This window comes from Symphodus melops (genome assembly GCF_947650265.1).
Source record: "Symphodus melops genome assembly, chromosome: 8".
NCBI classification, from domain to species: domain Eukaryota; kingdom Metazoa; phylum Chordata; class Actinopteri; order Labriformes; family Labridae; genus Symphodus; species Symphodus melops.
The window spans coordinates 21,714,732-21,726,815 of record NC_136698.1 but is presented as its reverse complement, the minus strand read 5'-3'; the positions used below and the strand labels follow the sequence as shown (position 1 = coordinate 21,726,815).

At 41.2% G+C, this 12,084-nt stretch overlaps 1 protein-coding gene and 1 long non-coding RNA gene across 5 annotated transcripts in view; both read right to left on the bottom strand.

Annotated features, from left to right (window-relative positions):
* The window catches only part of nlgn1 (neuroligin 1), a 472,336-nt gene that overhangs the window by 117,206 nt on the left and 343,046 nt on the right, over positions 1-12,084 (bottom strand). The window lies entirely within an intron of this gene.
* Positions 3,400-5,380, bottom strand: LOC306828219. Its single transcript, XR_013779712.1, has 2 exons — positions 5,314-5,380; positions 3,400-4,057 (listed from the first exon to the last, which is right to left on the bottom strand). It is a non-coding gene; the product is annotated as an uncharacterized lncRNA (long non-coding RNA).

Genomic DNA, 12,084 nt, shown 5'->3' with positions numbered 1-12,084 from the left:
TTTGAATTTTTGAGAGCACTGACCTTTATCAATGAAGCAAGGAGTTTCCTTCTATATCCCAGCTCAAATTTGTTTTTTGGGACTTAACCAATACTTTATTAATTAGCGATAAATACATACAAACGTTCAGTCCTCTCCATTTCTATGCGCCTCACATAACATACGGGAGACCTGCTTGCTTTGCCATTCTGAATGCTGATAACCAGTCCTTTTAACTGAGACCCCTGCATCAACACATCACACACTCTTTTGCTGCGGACTGATAAGGCCCTCTGAAAATCACAAATACACAGATACAACAATCAGCCTTTGCTGTCACAGCTCAAATTTAGACCCATCAGCCCCGCAGCCCACAGCAGAATGTCGACAAAGCCAGTTGTCCTTTTGATATGAGCCGCACTGCTAAACAAGGACCAAATTAATACTTAATCCCTTCCTTAAGTCTCTCTGTCTGTGAGTAGTGTGCTCATGTGTTCAAGGCTACACATCTGTGTGTGAGCATCACACGCGCACTCCAGGATTTAAGAGTGGGTGTGGATATGTTTGGGCCTGTATAGCTTCTGTGACACTTACTTGAATTTTGGTGCTCATGCATCCCTTTGTGTGTTTGTGTGTGTGTGTGTGTTTGTATATGGTTTGGGTGAAATGTCAGTAGCTGCTGGCATTGAGCTTTGTGAAGCTATACAGCTCTCCACTAATTGGCTGAGGTTTGAGAGCTTTCCGGCAAGCTGACAAATAAAGCTCTCCCGTTTTGTCTCTCGTCTCCTCTCCGTGGATGTTTGAATGAAAAGCAGGTTGGATTCTGTGCTTCACTGACTGCAAAGTAAATAAAGGGGGAATACATGTTTTGAAAGAGATGTCAATGCTATGAAGAGGTAAAAGTTTGAAAGCTATTATTTGCAAAGCAAAGATGATAAAGCCAGCTTAATGCTGAGCCCTGTTTGAAATTAATAAGAAAAAGTACAGGCCAAAATCTAAACAGCACACAGACATGATGAGTGACTGATAGGCAGCATTTAAAACACCCAGCATCAGAGCCACACATGGAGCATCATAAAGAACTTTTTTTTTTTATTAAACACAATATTTAAGTCCTTAAACCGAATCAAAACAATGAATAACGATGATGTCGAGGCTCGCAGGGAATCATGGGAGTGATTATCTCTGCCAAAGTTTAGAGAAAACCTATTTAAGGGGTTTTACAGGGGACACAGCTTTCTACCTTTTTTAATAAAAGAGAGATCTTTGCAGAGTTTGGTGGACCATGACGTGTTACTTCCTGATAGAGCCGTCGATCCCTGCAGAATATCCCTGCACCATTGGAAGATATTGTGTTGCGTATGGATTGTCTTGGACTGAGTGGCAACGGGGATTATTGGCTTGAGAGTAATGCCACCTGTTCTCCAGCATATGCTACAGGTTGTTAGCACCATCAGATGGAGCCAGCACCCACGGTGTTTGAGCTGCACCCTGCTGCCACCAATTCAAAACAGGGAACACCAACAACTGTGGTCAGCAGATGCAGTGGTAGCAGCTTGCTGTGTAAAAAGCAACAGAAGTTTATCTCTGTCTGACACTCCGCTGCATTGCTATGTCACTCTTTTTTTCCACTCGTCTGTCTTCTTCACTGTTCTTTTTCCATCTCTCTGCTCCCCCTGCTTCTCTCCATCACCCTGACTCTCTCACACACACACACACACACACACACACACACACACACACACACACACACACACACACACACACACACACACACACACACACACACACACACACACACACACACACACACACACACACACACACACACACACACACACACACACACACACACACACACACACACACACACACACACACACATATATAAAAGCCCAAAGAAGAGGAAGTAGAAAGGCATAGTGTGTGATTTTTTTTTTTTTTTTTCGTCTGACGAGACAGGCAGGAGATAAAGTCCATGCATGTATTGTATTCTCTTGTCTTCTCGTCAGTCGTGCCATGTAAACAGTTGGCCCTTCAGTGAACCAGTAAAAGTGCCTCATCGCTCTGCAGACGAGCACACACATGGCCACACATACAGACACTTACTGAGCTCCCACTCCATTCTACTCGGGTGTTCCACTTTCCTACACTGTTTCTGACTTTTAGCGGTAATGAAAATGAGTCAGAAATAGCTGGCCTACTTTCACTCCAAACCCTCTAATGACATGAAAAGAACTCAGTGCTGGGGCTTCTCTCTCACTTTAGGGTGACAGGCAGCATGTAGATTAAAGGGTAAAGTGTGGGGTCAGATGTTGTGTCCAACAAGGCAGGTAACTACTTGCTTCGACTGGGAGGGTAATTACAGTTCAGTCACATTTAGAATACACATCAGGCGTCCATGCACTGCTTATGACAAGCACTTTTCAGATTTAATGGATCAATTTTAATAGATCACTCTGTTTTGGCAGGCTGAAGGAGCGGCACTCAGATTTGTCAAATCCAAGTTGTTGGTCTCATTAAAGATCATGGGATTATAAACTAAAGTTAGATATAGTAGAGACCGAGATTATTAACAACAAGTCACATAATGTAGTGCAGTTGTGAGTCATTGATTCCAAATGATGGTTATAAAATGAAAAGACAGGAGTTGGAATGTTTTCTCCAGCTTCTCTGTTTAAAGTTAAAAACACCAAGAGCAGATTTTAGTGGGTTATTACATGCTTCACATCTGGACTTTTTAGAGATTTGCACACTTTGCATTTGCTGCTTGATGAGTTCAAGGGGTAGTCATTGATTGATTCAAAGTAATCTTTAATGCTGAAAATTAAAGTACCGACAAGTGTATTCAAGTCACATATGGATGTGAATCATCTTATTTTTTCGTGAAATGGTTTGAAGAATTTGTGTTTGAATTGATGTGTCAGCTAAAGTCCATGATTAAGAGATTTTTAAGTAATAGTTGCATTTGTTGGTGGGAAAGGAAGAGGCACATGCGAGGATGGATTTCTAAAAGAGCCAACTAGGCAACATCCCAGAGCCTCTGTTTGAAGTGACTTTAAACGGAAGCCAATTAAATGAGTACAAAGGGATGCAAAATGACCACAAAACGACTACAAACGACTCGGCGCTGCTTTTGTAATCATTTTGGTTCTTTGACTCTGGGTCATGCCCAGATTAACTCTGAGTCTGGAGCCCTTGGGTGACCACACTTGAAGTGCACCTCATCATCCTCCTCCTTCCATTTCGCAGGACTTATTTTGCAATGTGTCGGCGATGAAAAATATAATTGTTTTTTGGTTTTTTTTTTGCTCATAACATATCAACAGAACATTGTGTTTTTGTCATTTAATTTGTCACTTCAGAAATCAATTGTTTCAATGGCAGTTTTTCAATTTCCAAAATTTTGTGAAATAGAAATTTGTATTCTTGTACTGAAACCTCAGCACTGAAGAAAACGAAGCTGTCTTCCCTCACATGAGGCATTCTCAATGGACTGGCATTTTAACATGTTCTATTACAGCATCGGAATGTTGGAAATCAATGAATGACCAGGTCCACAAATGTCTTCTTTTGCACTGGCAGTGCTTTCCCTTTCAGAGTACTTCACTGGAGTTTCCTGTTGCTAGGTAACTGAGATGGAAGCTCTTCCACTTTAAAAATACTTACAAACTATTGTGGTCATAACATAAGCAGCAGCTTTTAACTTGGAAATAGTACCCTTTGAAAAGATGAGCAAGATTAGAGTCTCTTCAAACCTTAAGTGTATATTGATTGAGATCGAAAAATGGGCACTGATCGTACACAAAACGCGTTCATGAACATTTAAGCCTGGCTCACACTGAGCTTACACACTGCTCATACTAAAGGGAAAAACTATTCTCAAATATGATAAAACACACAGTAAAGAGTAACAGAGCCTTGTCGTTCATACAGCGGCCGTTTTCAACAAACTGTTGTCATGGAGACATGCAGCGCTTTTTCTCTCAGCACGCAAAGCGCTCATGCGAGCGCTTCCGAGAAGACAGCCAGCACTAGGTGGGCCGAAGATAATTTGGGCAGATCGGTTCTGAGCAGCCTTGAGTCAGGGGCGACCCTATGTTTGTTGATAAGGAAGATTCAGAACTCAAAATAGGATTATCCTGCAGTATGAGCCGGGCTTTAGAGACAGAAATGTATTATTGTCATTTCAACTTCAATATACCGTAAATTCCGGACTATAAGCCGCTACTTTTTTCTCACACTTCGAGCACTGCGGCTTCTACTCCGGTGCGGCTAATGCATGGATTTTTTATGGGGGACAATGAGCTTCTGCCGCAAAAACATTTGACTTCGTCACGTCGGATCTTAATATCAGTCATTTTGCGCTTCATGCACGCACCCTCATGATGGAAAACACACGGAGAAATACATATGATGCAGCTTTCAAGTTAAAGGCGATCGACCTGGCTGTCAAAGAAGCTAACAGAGCTGCTGCACGTTAAGATGACACTGACAGCGACAACAGAGACTGAGGAAGTGAGTAATGAAGTCATTCTGAGGCAGTGAATGGATGGACTTTTTCTTGTGAAATATATTACGGTCATCTTTTTCATCAGCCGTGTTACAGACACCGTCGGCTAGGCTTCGTATTGTAACGGTTCATGTTGTAAAGTCAGTAGTTGATAATGTGTTCATAATTCCGATTATGTGGAGAGTCAGTGAATGCACCAGCGAGAACGTGTTGAGTGGCTGTATGAGAGAACGCTGGGGGAGAGAGTTGGATTGTTACGGCAAGTTATGTGTTGCTCTCTGCTGTAAACGGCGTGGTCACGGCCGACAGTGATCGGGTTATTAAAAGTTATTATTTGAACGCTCTCGTCGTCCTTTAACGTCCGTACGGACGCTACAGTATTTGCGGATGTTACCGGTAGCCTACGTCTGTGTAAATAGCTCTTGTTATAGCGTGGACACCTGCGGCTTATAATCAAGTGCGGCTTATATATGTACAAATACATTTATTTACTTATTTTTAGCCGGTGCGGCTTATATCCAGGTGCGCTCAATAGTACGGAATTTACGGTATACATGATGTCACAGTATATACAATCAGCTGTGATATTTTTCGGAGATGGGGCCTCCACATTCCGAAGCCAAGAGGTCCATTGCCTCACAATTCATCCAATAGACGTAAATAAATGGACTCAAATGTTCTTCAATCATCCACCTGGACCAACTCGGCTATACTATACAACAGCGCCACCCACCACTGCCCCTGCTTCTGAAAGAGTACAGTCATTTTTCACACAAGGTGACTTGCAGTGGAAGCGCTGTAAGTCTTGGTACAAATGGCACATGATCTTTTTTTTTTTTAACAGAGAGGACATTCTTGTCCTTCCAGCTTTTTAGAACAAAATTCCCATCATTTAAGTAATGGATTTCAATCTATAAGTTAAAAAAATGTCACACCAATGAAAGTGCTGTCAGCATAACATGAAGGTGCTCTCTAATCAGAAGTGAGGGAACGTTCTGTCCAGACAGGCTGACCCGCCAGCCAAGGACAAGGACTTACAAATACATGTGCATAACTGGAGTTTATACTCTCCTCCATCCAGACAACCTGACCTAAACACTGTTTTAAAGGCCACATATCATGCAAAATGCACTTTACCATGGTCTTAAAAACCCCCAGTTATGAAAAAAAGTCCATCCTCTCTGCATTTGGTCTGCTCCACTTTTTAGAAAACGTGTGCTCAAACAGGCCGATGATATCACAAAGGGCAGTAACTCCTCCCCTCAGTGGGTGACACTCTCGCAGCTAGGTGTTTGTTTTCCCCTCTGAGTCTGCCTTCTCACTGCAAACAATAGGACATGGTGCCCGTCCAGAGAGGGGCGTGGTGTGACAAAGCTTATTTGCATTTAAAACAACAGACACAGAAACAGCCGGTTCTGAGCAGGTCTGAACATACTGATCTGAAGTCACCTGCAAAACTCTCGGTATTTAGTGTCTACTCAACATCCTGTTTTCAATGAAAACAAACATGAATAAGCCTCTCTATGTATTAGTACCTGCTATGTCACAAGTAATGACTTTAAAGAAGGCTTCAGGAAACAATTGACGGCTCCGTCATTTGTGCTCAAATGCTCCTCTCGTGTGTTGAGAGGTTGAGCAGTGTGTTTTTTGGAGTATGTCTCTTGAGATGTGTCAGTGTGTTCAGTGTGTTGTGTCTCCTTCTATTGTTTCAGAACATTTATCTCAAGTGGAAGTGCTGGATTGGCTTTGTTGCTTAGCACTTGAAGTCACTCTTTTAGACTCCAATTTTACATCCTCTGAAATACTGAGGAGAATGGTCAAGTAATACTCGAGCTGGGAACAAGCCCTCTGGGTTTGTGTGGCTACATACCCATATCAGTTTCCTTCCAGAGAGTTTGATTCTGTGGATCAGGATTGAGTGCATGGCCACTGATTTTCACTTACAAAAAAACGGTATCTTATCCTAAAAAAAGTACTTGAAATTGTTGTCTTTAGTTCCTGCCAGTTGAAGATCTTTTAATTAAGTCCCTTTTAGAGTATGAGTTTTGTGACATGATTATGAAAAACGGGGTTTTATGTAAAGTTCCAATGGGGAACATTTGGGTTTGGTCAATTGTGGTGCCTCCTGTAGACATAATTGACCTTTTGTTGTCTTCTTTATTTTTAATGTACAGAGAACCTGATGTCCCAAATGTAAAAGACATTCTTAATAATTATCTACTTCCCACAAATTATTATGAGATTATTCTTTCTTATTTTTTTGGGAAATTAATATACGTTCGTTGCAAACCCAAAGATATAATGTGTGTTATACACAATATATCTTTGAGGAGCTCACCACGTATTGTGTTTTGTAAATAAAGCTGCTCAAATGCTCTTCTCTCGTATTGAGGGGTTAAGGAATGTTTTTTTGGAGTATGTCTCTTGAGATGTTTCAGTGTGTTCACCAGCTCCGAGTGTTGTGTCTCTCAACATATATTGTGAGTTATACACAATATATCTTTGGGTAAAAAATCGTTTCCGAACCTGCATTTTCCATCATTGGTCAGATAATGGTGTTCATTTTAGGCTTGTTCATAAAGAGATAACGACTTCTCACAGGTATTTATTTATTTTTAAAGAAGAGAGACCCAATTCCTGCCAATATATCATATGACTTATGTTAAAACACCTAATTAAATCACATATACAGCAAGTGAACCCCTTTATCCAGTTGTTGCAGCTAATGCCTTTTTTTCAACAAAACACTATCCATATCTGTAGTTTGTGGAGAAAATATATTCATTACATAGATTTTTTATGAACAATAAACTCTGTATGAACAGGCACAGGGTGGAAATATTTTCTGCTCATGTGGTAATGAGAAACTACAGGAATGATGCCATGGTGAGCTGCAGTATTTCACTGTCTGAATCCAAGATGCCGCTCATGACACAAGAACAAAAGAAAGTCAGTCCTTGAATTCGTCGGGGAAATCATGCAGGCTCAACTGGAGATGAGGAGTTTTTTTTCTCCTCAAAAGTTGTGCCGCTGGCAATATCACTGTGCCCTTGGGCCAGGCACACTCTCTGCGAATCCCACTCGCTCCTTCTCTGAGTCATCTATGAGGCCATTAGAATGCATCCACACGTCTTGGCCCTGGTAATCAGCCAATTTGGGGATTAAATGAGCAAGGCGAAAGGCAAGTGAAATATTGTTTCAAGCTCAGCATGACCGGACAAATACAATCAGCCACATATTAAAATATAACACGCGTGTATAAACACATATGCACGCACATACATGCTAGTTATCAACTTCCTTTAATTTGACTGGGAGTGTTTTGGGGAGCCTTGTTTTCTCTGTTACCTTGCCTATGGCCTCAAAGTGTCCATCATCCTGAATAAGCCAGACAACCTTCAGATGTGTGTCGGCCTGTATAGGAGTGGACCTGTGTTTAACACTCCAAACTGAATCTGAACTATACATGCATGTTGCTACAGCTGCTCGCCGAGCCTCATTTAGACAAACTCCTTCTCCAAACAGAAGATGAATAATTCTCTTTGAGCCTCTCCCTCCTCCCATATTTTCTTCTATCTTCTCCCTGCTCCTCCTTCCCTTCCCCTCTCCTCCTTCGTCTCCTCCCTCCCCACAGGAAGGATCTCTGGAGTGTTTTTTTTTTTAAGAATAAGAGTTTTTTTTTTATTTTGGAAAGAAGCAGCAGCCTTGAGATGCTCTTCCTCCAGGCTGAGATGGATTTATGATGCGCTGTCAAACTTGCGGAGGGAGAGGAAGAGAGAATGAGAAAGCATAGTAAACATGTTTTCCTCCTTCCTACCATAATTTGAGGGGAGGAGGGTGAAAAAAGGGGGAAGCAGCAGGAGGCCTTTTTTCATAATCCATTTCATAGAAAATCAAAACAAGAAAACATCCCCATGCGAAGGCGAGATGAGCTGGATGCAGCCTGGTCAAACACATGTTCAACAGTGATTTTTGTGAGTTAAAGGAACAACTGAGTGCAGAATCATCATCATTTCCAATACTTTAAAACAAACCAGCACCTGCTGCATTTTTTCACCATTGTGTACTAAATGTGACCTTACAGATGTTATTTTTCACATATCACTGTCTTTTTTTTCAAATTGTTCAGAAAACTGAAAAGCGAAAAACATTCTTGAAGTAAAAAAAAAAAAAAAAAAACATTGGAGAAAGTTTCACCAGTTTGTGGTTTTGTTTTCTCGCAGGAGAAATAGAGTTTGTATTTTCTTTCCTATTGTTACTTCCTCTGACTGTAGGAGATGCATGTTATTTAAGGTTGCAGTGGGGTGAAGTCTTTGGACTGTGGGAGGAGAGAACCCAGGCATGCACAGGGAGAGCATGCAAACTCCACACAGACAGGGATTCTAACCAGGAAGCTTCTCGCTGTGAGGCATCACACTGAATACTACACCACTGTGCAGCTGCTGTTCATCCCCCTTTTGCCATGACATTTGATTTGCACAGAAATATGAAGTCGTCCTGTTGGAGTAGAACGCCTGGTTCTTGCTGCACGAGGTTACTGGACATGTGCTACATGTTGTTGTGTGTCTTGTTCCGACGCAGCACGGTAATCCACAAAAATATCATAGATAATCATCTCTACATCATTGCCTGCCTTGTCTGTGCTGTGCCGAGGAGGCTTTGAGGATCTATGACTGATTCTTCATAAGATGTCTTGCTGACACTTGATCATCCCACTTAGAATACATAATGCCTTTCCCAGTTTTTTGTTTCTTCTCACCATGTATATGATTTAGAGTTTCAAAGCATCTTATTCATTGCTAACTTTTTGAGTTGTTGGGAAAACAGATGTCTTTAAAACACAAATAAAAATCAGAGATGGAGAACACAAATCCATGAAAGGCTGCGGAGGATTAGGATCTTCCAGTTGTAATAATAACCACAAACACAGAACATGCAGTGTGTTGGCTCCTTGTTTTTCACTGTGTACCCAATGTCCTTCACTTATGGACGATGGTGGGTGTCAGCTAATGGCTATCACCTAAAACAAACAATATGACATCATTGCTGTATTTTAAACTCTCATCCCACCCACCCACTCACTCTTGTTTTATCTGCCCAACGTCAACATCCTCACAAATCCCCGGTTGAAGAAGTACAGAAAAATGGAATCTGAAATGTCCATTAAGGCTGTAAATACACAGTGATACAGTGATGACAACACTGTGGTAATAAAATATCTTTATGTACTTATTTATTATTTATCATTTATTGTCTTCAGGGGGAAAAAAAATACCTTTAATTTTTCAGCCGAATGATGGATGAAGTGTTTATTCATTATTTGAGAAAAGTCCCCAAGAATTCAACACCAATTAGAAACCCTCTCAACAAAACACTTTGAACAGCATTTTGAATTGATTTATCTGATTGATTTAAAGAATAGAAAATGCCCCCTAAAAAGTGAAGGATTAGTCTCTCTATGTTTGTGTGTTTTCTGTCGAAAAGTAGAAATAAAATGTTCAAGTCATTCCTCTTTTTTTGCAAGCCTCACCTCTAGCTTTCGCCTGAAGCCAGCCTCCTGAGGCCTGTCTCGCTAAGTGTTCAAGAAAACTCAGGGCTGGCTGATTGGAGACAAGCATCATCCTGTTTCTATGCCTGGCTCTTTTTTCATCATCACTTATCCTAATAAAGGCGGATTTGAAGCCACTTACAGCTCGACTAAATTACTTATTCAAGCAACCTGTTTCTCAGACCTCTCAGACCTTCTCCTTCTCTTAATGCAGGCAGCAGGATAAACTCACAAGCTCCTCCAACTGGGCTGAGTCGGAGGAGAAAAAAACACCACTACAGCATCCCATCATTTGCCCAGAATGCTGGTTTCCATAGCAACCGGGGCGATGATAAATTAGCCTGTTGGCGCTCAGGATTCCACTCACACACCCGTCCTGTCTGACATACACTTTCTTTTTCTGCCTCCTATCTCCATTTATCCCTCCTCTCTCCATTTAGTGGCCTTACAGATGTGAATATGTGTCTGAAAACATTGGAAACACATAACATAGTTAGCATGGGTTAGCTTTTTGCAACATCAAAAATCAGTTAGTCACATTCAGCGTTGTAAACAGCCGTGGCGGCAAATCACTCAAAAACTAGCGAGGACATGCGGGTCACTGCAGTAACTGCTGAGCGTCTCTTCTCAGCCAACTTCCCCCAGTTTGGCTCATTAGCTCTGTTTTTACTAAATCAAACTTTTGGAGTACAGAGGCATCAACAGGAGCTGCTTCCCAAACTTGTAAACCCTCCAGCTAATTTAATTAAAGCGTTTGTGCCCACAAGGCTTTCCCAGTATTACTCTACCAAAAGAACAATTAGGCTATTGCAGCGGCTGCAGCTTTGGCAAGCCTACATATTCTCACACACTCGTGCACACACACACACACACACACACACACACACACACACACACACACACACACACACACACACACACACACACACACACACACACACACACACACACACACACACACACACACACACACACACACACACACACACTCACATCATGACCCCTTCTGGCATTCAACTCAAGTTCAGGACCTTTCCCTGAAATAGTGTATTTTAATTAGGTAAAAACTGTTGGCTTGGACGCACATTATTCTCCTGCTGAGTTACATCACACTGAGGACTGACGGAGTGAAGAAATGAAAATAGAAGGGAACTCAAAAGCATGCTTAAGACAATACAGTTCAGAATAAATGACACATAGACCCATAGACCAATACAATAAAAAGAAAAACTGAAGGTCTTTCTTTGATGTGAACATGCTTTACAAATTAGTCGGCTTGATTGTCCAAGATGATGTCGTCCTAACTGATGAGTTGGTTTTAATTCTATTTAATAAAGCTATAAATTAGTGTTGTAAGATATCTACTGAATTAAATGATAAAATGACCTAACTCAGACATTAAGGAAGCATGCTATGTTGAAGTGTTGGCTTCTCTGACAACAATGCAGAAGCCAGTATGTCCTCCTTCTTACTTCTTACTCTGGTCCTGAATGGTCTGGATTTGTTTAGACCAGAGAAGGTAGACGGTTTGAAAACACCCCGAGGCGGCCGTTATAGACACCACTCGGTTTTCCCGTCAAACGTTAAACCAACAGGTGTTGTTGGAAGCAGACAAGAGAACTGCTTCAGATAGAAGTGATTGTACCCAACCTAAAAAGCCTCTGAATGACTCTAATAGGCTCCACAAGCAGAAACATGCTCAAACTAAGACTAGTGGCTTTTGATATCAGCTTAATTTAACAAATAAATGAGCATTGGATGATAAATAGGGTTGCCTCATTGTGGCAGGTTTTGTAAACAAATGACTGAAGATTTGTCATTGAAAATAAACGTCATTTTTTATACTGTAGATAAAAAAAGGATTCTGTATCATTTTAAAAATAGTCGCATCAAAAAGTTTTGTATTGGAAATTCGAATCACGGATGTTGCCTTTAATCCTGATTCTGTGCTTCGACAAAGACAGGATACTGTACTCATATTTCGATCACAACTGTGGATCAGTGGGAGAGTCGTTCCCATATAAACCGGAAGGTTGGGGGTTTG